Source organism: Schistocerca nitens, chromosome 7 (assembly GCF_023898315.1).
Source record: "Schistocerca nitens isolate TAMUIC-IGC-003100 chromosome 7, iqSchNite1.1, whole genome shotgun sequence".
In the NCBI taxonomy this organism is placed as follows: domain Eukaryota; kingdom Metazoa; phylum Arthropoda; class Insecta; order Orthoptera; family Acrididae; genus Schistocerca; species Schistocerca nitens.
Window position 1 is genome coordinate 177770463 of NC_064620.1, and position 16894 is coordinate 177787356.

Genomic DNA, 16894 nt, shown 5'->3' on the forward strand with positions numbered 1-16894 from the left:
CAGCGTTCCTTTCATAAGCATGTCCTCTTCAAGTCCCGATGATCGGAATTGAAAACAAATTTCTCACTCAAAGTGGGGATAAGTTTGTTTATCTCATCTACAAATTTTCTGGCCTATTCAGCAGTTTGTTGTGCATCATCACATTGACAATTTGTTTGAAATTTCGTTCTGTGGCACTGTTTGAAGTTATGCTTGTCTTGAAATCACTGTAGTCTAAGTCGCGCGCAATAACATAGTAGTAGTTCACTATCATGCACATCCTGTAAATTGTATCGAGCATCCCTGAAACGCGCAAACACCAGTTTTTGTAACAAGTGTGTGGTTTTTCTTTTGCACTACACGGTCATATTGCATCGGACTTACTCCAAATCTGTATGCAGCTACTTTTTTACTATGCTGCGGATGATCTTTCATGTACGTAATTGTATTTATTGCCCGTTCCTGTACAACGTTCCATTCGAGACGGGATTTGTAGCTCCCTGTCGCAAGGATGATGAACTACGTGGATCGACACCTGTTTCAATATCACTTTCACTTGTTAAGCACGTATCGTCGTCATTATACTCCCCATGTACATTGACCGCACAGTCGAGCGTATACGACACCACACGTTCCACTGACTTATCTTGCAGAAACAATAATATTTTATCTGCCACTTTTTTCTTCCTCTGAGAAATTCCTTGTGTACCTTTCTGACGAAATATCAACTTCGGTAACTGTTGTAGGTATAAGCCAACGTTTGAGTTGTTATCGTTTACAATTTCAGAAAAGTTGGGTGATTCGTTCAAGAAAAAGAGTTTCACAAATTGAGCAAGTCAACAACGCGTTGGTCCACTTCTTGCCCTTAGGCAAGCAGTGATTCGGCTTGGCATTGATTGAGTTTTTGGATGTCCTCGTGAGGGATATCGTGTCAAATTCCGTCCAGTTGGTGCGTTAGATCATCAAAATCCTGAGCTTGTTAGAGGGCCCTGACTCTAATACTGCGAATGTTCTCAAATGGGGAGAGACCTGGCAACCTTGCTGACCAAGGTTCGTCGTGTGCAGGTGTGTATTATCTTGCTGAGATGTAAAACTGGGGTGGCTTGCCATACAGCGCAACAAAACGGGACGAAGAATGTCGTCAGCGTACGGTTGTGCTGTCTAGGTGCCACGAAGGACAACCGAAGGAGTTCTGATACGAAATGGGACGGCTCCACAGACCATCACCCCTGGTTGTCGCCCGCTGTACAGCGGGCGACAACCAGGTTGGTATTCTACCACTGTCCGCAGCGTCTGCAAAACCAATTTCGCTGGTTACATCTACATCTACATGATTACTCTGCAATTCACATTTAAGTGCTTGGCAGAGGGTTCATCGAACCACAATCATACTACCTCCCTACCATTCCACTCCCGAACAGCGCGCGGGAAAAACGAACACCTAAACCTTTCTGTTCGAGCTCTGATTTCTCTTATTTTATTTTGATGGTCATTCCTACCTATGTAGGTTGGGTTCAGTTCGAAGCGGGACTCCTCCTACTCCAGACAATGAGATTCCATGCCCCGATAACGAGCGATCACGTGTCTGGAGATTCCATGGACAGCGGTGGCATACCAACCTGTCACCAGTCATACGGCGTGACACCAGGAGTGCCACTTCGTTTTATAGCAGGCCCTCTTTGGTTGTCAACTGCGTCACCCTTTCATAACAGCGGTACGTCGACGGTATTCTACGCCCTGTTTTGTTCCCCTTCGTGGCAAGGTATCCCGAGCTAACATTTCAGAAAGGTAATGTCCGCCCGCACACGGCGAGAGTTCCTATTGCTTGTTCCCGTGCTCCCAGAGCCTTCCTTGGCCTGTAAGGTCAGCGGATCTATTTGCAGTTGAGAACGGCTGAAGCATTATGGGCAGGGCCCTCAAACCAGAGAGGCATTTAAACGATATAACGCGCCATTTGGACAGAATTTGACACTGTATCTCTCAGGGGAAAGAAATACAGTAGAAGAAGAATGGGTAGTTTTGAGGGATGAAGTAGTGAAGGCAGCAGAGGATCAAGTAGAAATCCTTGGGTAACAGAAGAAATATTGAATTTAATTGATCAAAGGAGAAAATATAAAAATGCAGTAAATGAAGCAGACAAAAAGGAATACAAACGTCTCAAAAATGAGATCGACAGGAAGTGCAAAATGGCTAAGCAGGGATGGCTAGAGGACAAATGTAAGGATGTAGAGGCTTATCTCACTAGGGGTAAGATAGATACTGCCTACAGGAAAATTAAAGGGACCGTTGGAGAAAAGAGAGCCACTTGTATGAATATCAAGAGCTCAGATGGAAACCCAGTTCTAAGCAAAGAAGGGAAAGCAGAAAGGTGGAAGGAGTATATAGAGGGTCTATACAAGGGCGATGTACTTGAGGACAATATTATGGAAATGGAAGAGGATGTAGATGAAGATGAAATGGGAGATACGATACTGCGTGAAGAGTTTGACAGAGCACTGAAAGACCTGATTCGAAACAAGGCCCCCGGAATAGACAACATTCCATTGGAACTACTGACGGCCTTGGGAGAACCAGTCCTGACAAAACTCTACCATCTGGTGAGCAAGATGTATGAAACAGGCGAAATACCCTCAGACTTCAAGAAGAATATAATAATTCCAATCCCTAAGAAAGCTGGTGTTGACAGATGTGAAAATTACCGAACAATCAGTTTAATAAGCCACAGCTGCAAAATACTAACACGAATTCTTTACAGACGAATGGAAAAACTAGTAGAAGCCGACCTCGGGGAAGATCAGCTTGGATTCCGTAGAAATACTGGAACACGTGAGGCAATACTGACCTTACGACTTTTCTTAGAAGAAAGATTAAGGAAAGGCAAACCTACGTTTCTAGCATTTGTAGACTTAGAGAAAGCTTTTGACAATGTTAACTGGAATACTTTCTTTCAAATTCTAAAGGTGGCAGGGGTAAAATACAGGGAGCGAAAGGCTATTTACAATTTGTACAGAAACCAGATGGCAGTTATAAGAGTCGAGGGACACGAAAGGGAAGCAGTTGTTGGGAAGGGAGTAAGACAGGGTTGTAGCATCTCCCCGATGTTATTCAATCTATATATTGAGCAAGCAGTAAAGGAAACAAAAGAAAAATTCGGAGTAGGTATTAAAATCCTTGGAGAAGAAATAAAAACTTTGAGGTTCGCCGATGACATTGTAATTCTGTCAGAGGCAGCAAAGGACTTGGAAGAGCAGTTGAATGGAATGGATAGCGTCTTGAAAGGAGGATATAAGATGAACATCAACAAAAGCAAAACGAGGATAATGGAATGTAGTCGAATTAAGTCGGGTGATGCTGAGGGAATTAGATTAGGAAATGAGACACTTAAAGTAGTAAAGGAGTTTTGCTATTTGGGGAGCAAAATAACTGATGATGGTCGAAGTAGAGAGGATATAAAATGTAGACTGGCAATGGCAAGGAAAGCGTTTCTGAAGAAGAGAAATGTGTTAACATCGAATATAGATTTACGTCTCAGGAAGTCGTTTCTGAAAGTATTTGTATGGAGTGTAGCCATGTATGGAAGTGAAACATGGACGATAACTAGTTTGGACAAGAAGAGAATAGAAGCTTTCGAAATGTGGTGCTACAGAAGAATGCTGAAGATTAGATGGGTAGATCACATAACTAATGAGGAAGTATTGAATAGGATTGGGGAGAAGAGAAGTTTGAGGCACAACTTGACCAGAAGAAGGGATCAGTTGGTAGGACATATTCTGAGGCATCAAGGGATCACCAATTTAGTATTGGAGGGCAGCGTGGAGGGTAAAAATCGCAGAGGGAGACCAAGAGATGAATATACTAAGCAGATTCAGAAGGATGTAGGTTGCAGTAGGTACTGGGAGATGAAGAAGCTTGCACAGGATAGAGTAGCATGGAGAGCTGCATCAAACCAGTCTCAGGACTGAAGACCACAACAACAACATATCTCAGAAAGACATCCAGCAACTCTTATCAATCAATGCCAAGCCGAATAACTGCTTGCAGGGGATCGAGAGGTGGACTAACGCGAGACAGACTTGTTCAATTTGTGAAGCTCTTCCTCCTGACTAAATCATTCATTTTTTCTGAAACTGTAATAATTAGTTTGTCTGTAGATGTACAACACATATACCGATTTTCGTCCCATTCGGATAATTCCTTCGTAGTGCGTTGATGACTTTTTTTCTCTTTAGAGTGTATTTGTCTGGAATTTAGTCTGGTGCGGAAGTGAAACGTGCGTGACAAGCACCACAGACAAGAAGAGGGCAGAATATTTTCAAATGTGTTACTATAGAAGAATGTTGAATATTAGATAGAGTATCAAATGAGGAGGCAAACTCAACTTTAAATGGGGCTTTTGCAGAGCTTTATCGTTACTATTTGTAAATTGCCATTGTCTTCTGCTTGAAACCCGAATAACATCTTACTAGGAAAACATTAATCTGATAAGAAAGCCCACCTGTATGTCAAATAGAGTCTCTTACCACTGACGAAGCTGTCAGGAATGAAACGTAAAAGCATTTATGACTGCACAGTCTTTTCAGCTCTGAACCATCCAAAGGTGCTGTTCATCAGGGCCAGAGACGCCTCGCGAATTATCCTTGCTAGTCGGAGCACACACAACTGTACGCCGCTCCACGCCTGCGCATAATGAGTCGGCGCTCATTTCATTCAACATCACGAGGCGGAATTTTTCGCTGTCGGAACTTCGTAGGCAAACAGGATGAGTCGAGCTTAGCGGCACGTCGGAAGAGGCACAAACAACTCTGCTGCATATAAACTGGGCAACTGGCTCGCCTCCGCGGGGGCAATGCTAACGACGCGAACCGGCTGCTGACCCGGGAGGCGGACGGCACCGTGGCCGAAGACTTGAATACGAGAAATAAGCAAGGTGTCTGGACAGCCACACTGTTCGCCAAGTAACTCGTTAATCATCACTGAACCGTGCGCACCATAAAGTTGTTTTGTGCTCTAGTGTGCTGCTTGTGCTGCTCAAAATAGACTGAAAAGACAAAGAAACTGGTACACTGCCTAATATCGTGCAGGGTCCCCGCGAGGACGCAGAAGTGCCGCAACACGACGTGGCATTGACTCGACTAATGTCTGAAATAGTGCTGCAGGGAACCTACGCCATGCATCCTGCAGGGCTGTCCATAAATCCACAAGAGTACGAGGGGGTGGAGATCTCTTCTGAATAGCACGTTGCAAGGGATCCCAGATATGCTCAGTAATATTCATATATGGGGAGTTTGGTGGCCAGCGGAAGCGTTTAAACTCAGAAGAGTGTTCCTGGAGCCACTCTGTAGAAATTCTGGCTGTGTGGGATGTCGCATTGTTCTGCTGGAATTGCCAAGTCCGTCGGAGTGCACAATGAACATGAATGGATGTAGGTGACCAGGCGGGTTGCTTACGTATGTGCCACCTGTCAGAGTCGTATCTAGACGTAGCAGGGGTCCCAAATCAATCTAACTGCACACTCCCCATACCATTACAGAACCTCCACCAGCTTGAATAGCCCCCTGCTGACATGCAGGGTTCATGGATTCATGAGGTCGCCTCCATATCGTATACGTCTATTCATTCAATACAATTTGATACGAGACTCATTCGACCAGGCAACATTTTCCAGTTATCAGCAGTCCAATGTCGGTGTTGATGGTCCCAGGAGTGGCGTAAAGCTTTCTGTCGTGCAGTCATCAAGGGTACGCGAGTGGGCCTTTGGCTCCGAAAGCCCATATCGATGATGTTTCGTTGAAGGGTTCGCACATTGACACATGTTGATGGCCCAGCATTGAAATCTGGAGAAATTTGCGAAAGGGTTGCACTTCTGTCACGTTGGACGATTCTCTTCAGTCGTCGTTGGTCTCAGTCTTTCAGGATCTTTTTCCGGTCGCAGCGGTGTCAGAGATTTGATCTTTTACCGGATTCCTGATATTCACTGTACGTCGGCTGGAGTGGCCGAGCGGTTCTAGGCGCTACAGTCTGGAACCGCGAGACCGCTACGGTCGCAGGTTCGAATGCTGCCTCGGGCATGGATGTGTGTGATGTCCTTGAGTTAGTTAGGTTTAAGTAGTTCTAAATTCTAGGAGACTGATGACCTCAGCAGTTAAGTCGCATAGTGCTCAGAGCCATTTGAACAATTCTCGTGAAATTATAGTACGGGAAAATCTCCACTTATCGCTACCTCGGATATGCTGTGTCCCATCACTCGTGCGCCGACTATACCACAACTTCAGACTCACTTAAATCTTGATAACCTGCCACTGTAGCAGCAGTAACAGATCTAACAACTGCGCCAGACAATTGTTGTCTTACATATGCGTAGCCGGCCGCAGCGACGTATTCTGCCTGTTTTCATACCCCTGTATTTGAATACGCATGCCTAAACCAGTTTCTTTGGCACCTTAGAGTAAATTTACGCCTGTGTCGAGATGCTGTGAGGATCCGTGATAGTTTTTTTGCCGCTTTCGTTACAGCGTTACCTACACGGGCATGATGGCGCTGAAACAGATGAAACACTGCGTAAGATGACGCCTAAAAATGGATGTTGTTGTACATGGTGTCGACTAAACGCACAGAAAGAGTTTATGGTGATAGGTGATGAGTCCATGGGTTTTTAATTTTGTTGATAATATATACAGCCTGAGAGAATCCGTGATTCCATTCCATGTACAAGAGACATGATGTCAAGTGATAAATGATATTCTCTATAGGAATAGGAGACCTATTTGGTCGTTAGTGAAAGTCTGGCCGCCGAAGCCGAGCAGCAAGTCGTTATTCGTGAGACCACGGTTGAATGGGTGGAGGGATTTAAAATTGTTTGACGCTAAAGAACTTGATCATTAGCGCCTTAACTCAAGATCAGTGTGTTGGCGTATGATTAGTTACTGTTGCTAAAATATTCTCCGATCATTAAAGTTGCATTCTAAGACGGCCTATTATTTTGTTTTCGGAGCTATGTTTCGGATGTCTGAACTCTCCAGGAGATGGAGTTTCATGCTCTTGTGAGCAATAGTTCTGTAGGTATTAGTGTTTTATCGATTAGTAGATTTAATAAGGAGCCGATCACAGTTTATCATGTAGCTGTGTTATGTTTGTACTTATTCATCAGTTAGGTATATTTTATCATCAACATAATGGTTCCAGTACATAAATTTGTATTTCTTGGTTTTATTATGTGTTTGAAGACAATGTTTTCCTGGCTGTTCGTGAATATATTGGCTAAGAATATATTAATGAACCTCATACACACATAGAAAGAGCTACATGAGAAAATAAACAATGTACACCATGAAATTCATTTCACTTTACAAACGGAAACAGACAAGACACTAATTTCCTGGATCTTGCCGTAAAGGGAATAAGCAACACAAATGATTTTACAGTATACAAGAAAACCGCAAACACCACCATTCACATCAATCACTGACTCATAGACATGCAAGCCTCGGATTCGTGCTCGACAGATTAAACAGAGCTGCATACAGGAGCTTAACATAATGAAACAAAAAGCGCCGAGATTGTTCGTGATACACGTTTGGTAGAGAAACTAAATCTATAAATATATGAATGGACCGGGAATAAATCAGCCAGGTACACACAAGACCTTGCACAATGACAGAGATGAGCTCAGCACACAGACAATGGTAACACACAGGACGTAACAGAGCAAGAATCTGAACAAAAGAGCAAGGTGACACAGTCACCGACAACAATAAAATTGGTCACAGAATAGAACTAGGGACCTCAAATCGGATACAGGACGAGCAACATAACGCAGAAAAATCTCAGAACAAGCAAACACTCACAGATAATTTCGACAGATCAAGCATATACGGAAGTTAGACGCGTCTCTTGTCAGTCAGTATACGTAGGACAAACTTGCAGGAACTTTTTAACAATATTTTCAGAACATGTCAGAGCCGACTAAAATAAACAGATTGAAATATTGTGATCTCAGCAGACTTCTTTGCACTCGTGAGTCGGGTCTTAGTTATGAACTGCTGGCAGTCAGGGGATCAGCAGCCTTGCCCAGGTCCGCATGTGGAAGCCCTGTCGTTTCCGATCACACAACTCGCGTTAACCTCCTCCTCCCCCCCCCCCCCCCCCCACCCGCTCGCTCTACTCAGCGAGAGAAGGAACAGTGGAGGAAAGCAGTGGCAGTGTAGTGAAAACTGGAAAGTGCAGAAGAGCACGAAAAGTAATGTCTACGCCTGTTCGTATCTTCAAAGTTAAATATGATAACCATGTAGTTAAAAACAAATATTATTCGCCTTTTGCAACTGAATGTTTATGTTATTTTTAACCAGGCGTGTTACACCTATTTATGTTAGTCATTATCAGTGGTCTGTAGAGTAAAAGATAATTGACTATACATATATTGGTATGGGACATGTAGCGTTCTCGGGCAGCACACTGTCATCTAACTGCTTACAGCTACAAGGTCATGTTTTATCACTTACTTTACGTTCCGTGTATCGATTGGTTCTTGTGTAGACACTAGACGAGTTCAGTACAGGTTTCCAACTGACACTATGTCGCAATAATGCTTTTCACTGTACGTATACTTTCTTGTTGCACTCTGTGCACGACCTTGCTGTAGGAAAAATAGGAACTGTGACAGAAGAGAAATTTAAATCTTCTGGTTCAGAAATTATGAAATAAATGCAATAAATGCAACTTTATGTACCACATGAGTCATAAAATCGTGCTTCTGTGACCGTGTTTGACGATGATGTTCGGTTTGTGGGGTGTCAACTGCGCGGTCATCGGCGCCCATACAAATTCCCAGTTTTTTCACAGTCCAATTTTTTTCACAGATCAATCTAGCCACTGTCACGAATGATGAGGATGATGATGAAATGAGGAGGACAAGCACCCAGTCCACGGGCGGAGAAAATCCCCAACCCGGTCGGGAATCGAACACGGGACCCTGTGATACAGAGGCAGCAGTTCTCTGACGGCAGTTCCTACTGCGGAAATGGTGGTGGTGGTAGTAACACATTTGTTTGTTGTTGTCTTCAGTCCAAAGCCTAATTAGACACAGTGTACCTGTTAGTCTCCCGTGTAGAAAGCTCATCATTTCAGTATAGCTACAGCAACCTACACCCATTTGAATTTGCTGTTCTCCCTGAACGTTACCAAATTAACTATACCTTAATGCTTTCGGATGAGTAATAAGTCATAAAATAAACCGTCTGATTGATCTGTGGAACAATGAAAATATCCGCTTATTTTCCTCTGCATGAGTTCCAACCTATCATGTTATGGGTACTAAGCAAAATAGATGATCAAGCCAGACGCATTGTTTCACAGTTTACATGAAATATTGGAAGTGCACTTTAAATAACAGCGTTTCGGAAGAACAGTGGCGCTTTCCATCAAAATAATCTCGTTTAAATTCCCTGCGCGTCCACTTTGCAGTTTTCTATCGACTAAACTGGCTTACTATAACACTAGCTGCTCTTTTCGGGTCGCATACACTGAAATTGGAATGATACTTTGATTAGCATAGCCCTTGCACAAGTTTGACGTATTTATGGGCCCACAAACACGTTTTGGACATTCTAAGCGCTAGAGTGGTTCCCGAGAAAAGCTACGCATTATTTTTGACCATGAACATCTGGCGAGTTACGCGGTTCTTTCCTGGTATTCTCGCAGGAGACCAGAAATCAGCCGTTCGTCTTGTGCTGAGTGTCGCGGAGCTTGGTCTAGGGGACGAGAAACATTCAAATTCCCTTCCACCCATCCTGATTTGTGTTTTGCGTGGGTTCTGTAAAACGCTTGAGGCGAATACTGGAACATACCATTGAACAGGGCTACGCACGATGTCGACAATGACGTTTTCGCCTTATTTACACGACAGTGGTAGTGGGGCCAACGAAGTAAGCGCAGAGCAGATATAAACAGTCATTGAGCTTGAAGACTGAACTGAATATCCCACAGAATCACCAACACTGTAGGTGTGTGTGTGATGTGACTCACGTCAACATCCTAAACGTACACTTAGAATACTCGCCATCTGTGACAATGAAAACTATTGGACCAAGAGATCAATGTCTCTGCGTTCAGTAGCCTAAGCGAACAGTAGCGTTGAAATTGCATAGATTATCAGAAGATGTCGTGACCTGTACACGGAAATCACGCACTGTAGCGCAAGATAAAAGAAAATAAATTAACACAGGTACTATAACAATAATTCATTCCAAAAGACAAAGAAATTTCCTCGTAAATAGAAAACATAGAAAATCGTTAAGACAAAGACAGACAGTTCAGTAACAGGGCGGCAATTATTGAACTATATGAAATAAAATCGTTTGCGTTAGGATGTTCAAACTCCACGGTTGGCTGCGGGGCACATGGGAATTAGTATGCGCATGCGCACACGCCTTGTTATCGTTGGCCGTTTGCACGTGAAGTGTGCCTGAGCGTATAGCGCTTGGGAACGCCTACTATACGAGCAATAACAACCCTACTGCGGTGCAAAGGAAGTTTGCGACCGAGTTCAAGCTGAAGGCGACCGGTCCAAGTGTGCTAACAATCAAGAATTTGATTCGCAAGTTTGAGAGAACGAGAAGCGTTCGTGATGACAGTGTTGGCAAAAAAGGTTGAAAACGCCTGAAAACATCGGAAAGACATGCGCTGTGTTTCAAACCAGCTCCAGGAAATTGATCAGACGAGCTGCACAACAAGTGGAAATCAACCGGGAGACACTGCGACAAATTGTTGTTGACGACGTGCATCACTTCCCATACAAAATTCAGTCCTATCAGCCATTAGGCCCCAGGGCCAGCGGTTGTTTCGCCAACACTATTGTCCACGGAATTGACGAACAGGAGTTTGATGTGAATATGGTTTGGTTTAGCGACGAAGCCCACCTTGATTTGGATGGGTTCGTCAATAAGCAAAATTGACGCATCTGGGGGCCTGAAAATCCACATTTCGCGATCGAGAAGTCTCTTCAAGCTCAACGGGTGACTGTGTGGTGTGCAGTGTGTAGTCATGGAATAATTGGTGCAGCATTCGTGAAGCATACGTGAAGGTTTTGGAAGATGACTTCATCCCCACTATCCAAAGTGATCCTGATTTCGGCAAGATGTGGTTCATGCAAGACGGAGCTCGACCCCATCGAAGCAGCAGAGTGTTTATTGCCCTGGAGGAGGACTTTGGGGGCACCATTCTGGCTCTGGGGTAGCCAGATGCCACTGGCATGGGCTTCGATTGGCCGCCATTTCTCCGGATCTGAACGCATATGACTCTTTTTTTTTTGGAGCTATATTAAAGAAAATGTGTGTAGGAAACACCCGAAAACCATTGCTGAGCTGAAATCAGCGTTTCAGGCGGTCATCGGCAGCGACACTGCAGCGGGGCAACCAGAATTTCGCTATTCGTCTGCGTCGCATCATCGCCAATGATGGCAGGCATATCGAACATATCTTAACATAATCTGAATATCTGTAGTGAAGATTACATGTTGAATAAAGTGTGTGCACGCCGTACTTTGTAACTAAGTTACGTTTTCTTTATATAGTTCAATAATTGTCATCCTGTAACAGAAGAAGAGAAAATACCAGATATCTGATTTTGACACAGTGTGTTGAAGACGTAAGATGTAATAGGGCTGCAGATGATATTGTGTTACGTGCACTTGAATTGGACGCAATTGCGACTTTCGACTTGTCGCTACCTGGACAGGAAACAGGTAAATCGGTATTATGTGTAAAATTATTACATGCTATTTAAAAAACCTGTGGTGAACCATTTTAAGTCTTTAATTAGTGTGTTTAAATACAAAGTAATACAATATTCCAGAACACCTACTGAAGATGCCTTTCACACAAATAGGGAGAAACGCGTCTAGGACAGTATATGTCAACATCTCAGTACATAATCCATTTTTTCCCCTAGACGATTATGTTCCGAAGGACTGAAATCACTGTGGGAAGTAATAACAAGAAAATTATTTATGTCTGTGAACAATATTGATGATCCAGGAGAGGTTCTCACAGACTTTCAGAGAAATGTGTGTTCTGACATTACTGACGAAAGTAATCTGTAAAGCTTTTATAGCTGTATAGTATTTGCATTATAATATCCGTAAGGGCGGCGAAATGCCACTGTTTGTATGTGGAAATTTTCACACTGTCAATTTGATTGTAAGACCCGTTTCGTTTTAGACTAGAGCAGGGTCAGTAGCTTAACGTACAGAAGATTTTTAGTTGATGTATTGCCAAACGGAAGTATGTGCCCTTTTAAATGTTTCTATATGACGTAGCAAACGCGGTAATATTGCGCAATTTCTAAATAGTGCTAAGTAGGTATGGAAATTGGATGTACGTCGTTATTTCCTATCCTCCTGTCTATGTCCATCTCCTCCTCCACCTTCTTTATTTTTATTTCGTGCCCCCTCTCTGTCTCTCTCTTCTTTCCCCTTACTGTGACCTTTACCCGTGTTTATTGTTATTGGAAACGTAACCTTGATTGGGAATTGAAATCGCTGAGAATGAATGGGTACATCGGTTGGGATCATCGGTTACGTAGTATGAGAGAGACCATTTCAACAGGTAGTGGCTTCAGTGACAGTATTTCGCATATTCAAATTCCGCTGTAGTGTTCTAATCAAATACCGATAAGCTGTAAGTAAATCAATCAAGAGCTTTTCAAGATTTTTGCTAATAGTGTCCCCTACGTTCAACATACGGCGCTCCAGTAAGTGTACAAAAACATGCACGTATTTGCATGCAACGTTGTGTCCAAGTTTCAAAGCAATGGGTGAAAAACTTTTGGAGATTTAAGTGTTTGAACAAACTAACTTATACATTTTTATTTAAATTGATAGATCATGTCAAGGATCGCTTATTAGTTACAGTGTTCACATGATCGATTTCAGCACTTGATTGTCATCTTCAGATATGATTAACTCGCTGACACCATCATCAAGATACGTCAGTGAATCAGATATCAAAGGAAATATGTGATGATATGACGTATTCATTGACATATTTTGTAAGACTTCATGATGTTGAGAATGCTTAACTGCAGCTGTTATGTATCGTGATGGCTGCGCTGGCGATTTAATCAGTAATGAAGATGGCAGTCAAGTGCTGGAACCAGTAATGTGAACATTATAGCTATTAAACCATCTTGGACGTAACAAACTACTATTGGTATAGAAGCAATGAAAAAGAAGCGAAAGTGGAATAGGGTTACGATGACCCTTCCAGATTCAGGTAAAACAAAAATGCAAGAGAACGAATAAGTATTACCTAGGAAATAGAACTGACAGGAAACTAAATGCCTCCGTGGTTATAGTGGACATAGAGGAAGTAGACGCAGTTGATACAGGGTGCAGTGGAAGGGCTTTAAAAATGAATTGGTCTGATCAAATATGAAATTAAACTAGGCAGGATAGGGGAAGAAAACTCTTTCAAATATGAGGGACGAGAGTAAGGGCCTTGTGGTGACACAACCAAGACTGATTTGGTGATAGGGAGAACAGGAAATGATGAAGATTTTGATATTAGCACATATTATTAGAACTTGGGATCCAGCGTGTGCGCCGAGACGAAGATTGCTACAGGAACTGAAGACAGAAAATCAGTTACGAAAAACGACGGAAATGGAAAAAAGTTGTGGTAGCCCCGTTGACATATAATACTGACTTTGAAAAAAAATACGCTGTAAGAGTGCGCTCTTTCGTCGTTGGCCTTTTTTGTGGGTGTCGTTTCCGTTATGTTCACGTTTTGGATCGTTAATCTTAATTATCGGTCGAAGGATCGCCGCAGGTATCTTCCGGAGACCTTACTCACCTCACCCTTAGCTCCAAAGAGAGGCGGCTCCGTTGAGGTCAGTCGTGCTCCCCTAGCACAAAGAGATATTGCGGGTAATGGTCGTGCTTCTCAGTCGGCTCTGGGAAATCAAGGGCCGCGCATGACCGTGGGACGCACCGACGTGAACAATAAACAAAGAGTCTTGCCGCTGCGAGGCATCCTTGTTGAGAGGTTACGGCTAGCGAGAAGAGTACTTTCTGTGTCGTCTGTAAAAGGCAACTGCCGTCTTCAAAGCTACACTGTGCGCATATTCACTCAGATGCAGCGTGGTACGCTAAAGTTTAGTCAGCTATCAGGATCACACATATTCTGTTGATTCAGGAAGCGATACTTCCTTGCAGTTAACAAAAGCGATTAACGGGCATGTGGCGAAGATACGGATTCGACACTCGTGGAATCTACAGATCGCAGTCATATGCTGCTTAGTGCTTTACTAATATTGTAGCGTGAGTTGTTTAGTTTTATGCTCACATTTCGGTGCTCAGTCGTATACTACTCGTATATGTTATTTTAGGACATTTTATAGTGGAACTCGTCTGTATTATCGAAGTATCGGCCATCGATTTCATGGATCACCATCACATGGTGTTCTTCATCCACGCCAATACTTTGCAGGCCACCGTAAGTTGTGCTGTGGAGGTTACTTGGGGAGCACCGTCATTCCCCCTCTCGTCAGCCCCATTTGCAAATAGGCGCGCGGTAAGATCGACTGTCGAATACCTTCTATATTAACTCGAATTTCGTCGATTTTATCTTAGCAGTCATTGTGCGAGATATACTGGGGTTGGACAAAAATATGTAAACAGTGCTAGAAATGCTTGCTTCAACATAAATGGAGATACTAACCTAAAATACAGGTTGCACCGTTGTATTTGACCACGAAACGTACCAGTGTAATGTCCTCAATACGTTTCAGGTGGCAATGTGGTCAGAACAATGTTCTCTGTAGTTGGGAGTGCATTATGTCGGAGCTCAGTGCATTCGAACGTGGGAAAATTGTTGGATGCATCCATAACCATGGGATCGCAAGTGTTTGGTGTTTGACGACCCCTGTCAGCACCAAACAGCACGAAGGTAGCTGCGTAAGTAGTGAACTGCCGGCGAACTGGAATTCCAAAACCACTCATCAGTGATTCAGATGCCCTTAACAGGAAAACGTGGTGCTGATGCCATAAAACCTGGACTATGCGGTACTGGAAGAATGTCATTTCGTCGGATGAGTCATGTTTCACGCAGTTTCCAGCTTCTGGCCAAGAGTGAAACATGGCAGGGAATCGATGATGATTTGGGCAGCGATACCGAGTTAGGCTTTGCAAGATCGTCTTACTACCCGCGGTGGCTCAGATGGATAGAGCGTCTGCCATGTAAGCAGGATATCCCGGGTTCGAGTCCCGGTCGGGGCACACATTTTCAACATGTCCCCAATGAAGTACATCAACGCCTGTTTGCAGCTAGGGTGTCCATTTAATTATCATTTCATTACTACCAAGGATTATATAACTATTTTGGCTCACCAGTTTTATCTGAAGAAGGTTTTTTCCCTAATGGTGGTGATGTGTCCCTAGATGACATGCTCCCTGTTCACATAGGGACTTGTTTTACAACCGAGAGGATGAATTGTCGCATCTACCGTGGCCATCACATTCATCAGATGTCAATATTACCGAGCATTTGTGGTCTACTTTTGAGAGAAGGATGCGTGATCGCTATCCACTTTCATCTTCATTTGCTTCACTTACCACTATTTTGCAGGAAGAATAGTGTGACATTCTCTTGAAAACCATATAGGACTTGTATTTGTATATTCCGACACGAATGGAAACTATTTCGAATGCCAACAGTTTTCCTACACCGTGTTAGGCTTGTTAATATGTTGTATATGTAGTGTTTCCATATTTTTCTCCACCCTGTATGTGAGAGGAAATAATGTCACTTTTTTCTTCCATGGACGAACGCAGTCGAAATGAATATCTTGTAGCACAAAATCTTTTTATCAGTGCCTTCCATTAAAGTAAGATGAGCCTGTCATCTCCTGTGTTCTAAACAAACCCCTGACGAAACAGGCCACTCTTCTTTGGATATTTTTGCATATCCTCTGTGATGACGGTCGCAGAGTGACGAGCAATACTCAAAATGGTCGAACGGGTATTCTGTATGCTACGTATTCCGTGAGGCTGTTAAATTTTCTTAGGATGCTTCCAATGAATTTCACTCTGACATATAGCTTCTTGGCAACGAGTTATATACTGTATGATCAAAAGTATCACCGACCTCATCTACGTAATGCGCAATTCACCTGTGGACGTCACGACAGGTGGACATGTCAGTATAAAAGGAGGCGGGGAGTATGGGCTCTGAGCACTATGGGACTTAACATCTATGGTCATCAGTCCCCTAGAACTTAGAACTAGTTAAACCTAACTAACCTAAGGACACCACACAACACCCAGTCATCACGAGGCAGAGAAAATCCCTGACCCCGCCGGGAATCGAACCCGGGAACCCGGGCGTGGGAAGCGAGAACGCTACCGCACGACCACGAGCTGCTGACAGGCGGGGAGTATTCTGTTGTCAGTAGAGAGGCAGTAACAGCAAGAATTGCTCTGTCAGTGACTTCGAACGTGGACTGTTCATTACATATCACCTATGTAACAAAATCATCACGGACATTTCGACTCTTCTGGAGCTACGCAAGTCGACAGTCGTTGATGTGGTTATGAAGTGCAAACACGAAGGAACAACCGCAGTCATAGCAAGACCAGGCAGACATTATGTACTGACATACAGCGAGCGTCGAACATTGCGTAGGGTGGTTGTAAAAAAATGAGATGACTATCAGAGGAAGGAATCACTCATGAGTCCAAAGTGCTGCCAGCACTCCGGCTTGCACGACTGTGCGAAGAGAGTTGAAAACAATGGATGGAGTACAGTGTTCGAGCAGCTCCTAAAGTGGTTCAAATGGCTCTGAGCACTATGGGACTTAATATCTGAGGTCATCAGTCCCCTAGACTTAGAACTACTTAAACCTAACTAAGGACATCACACACATC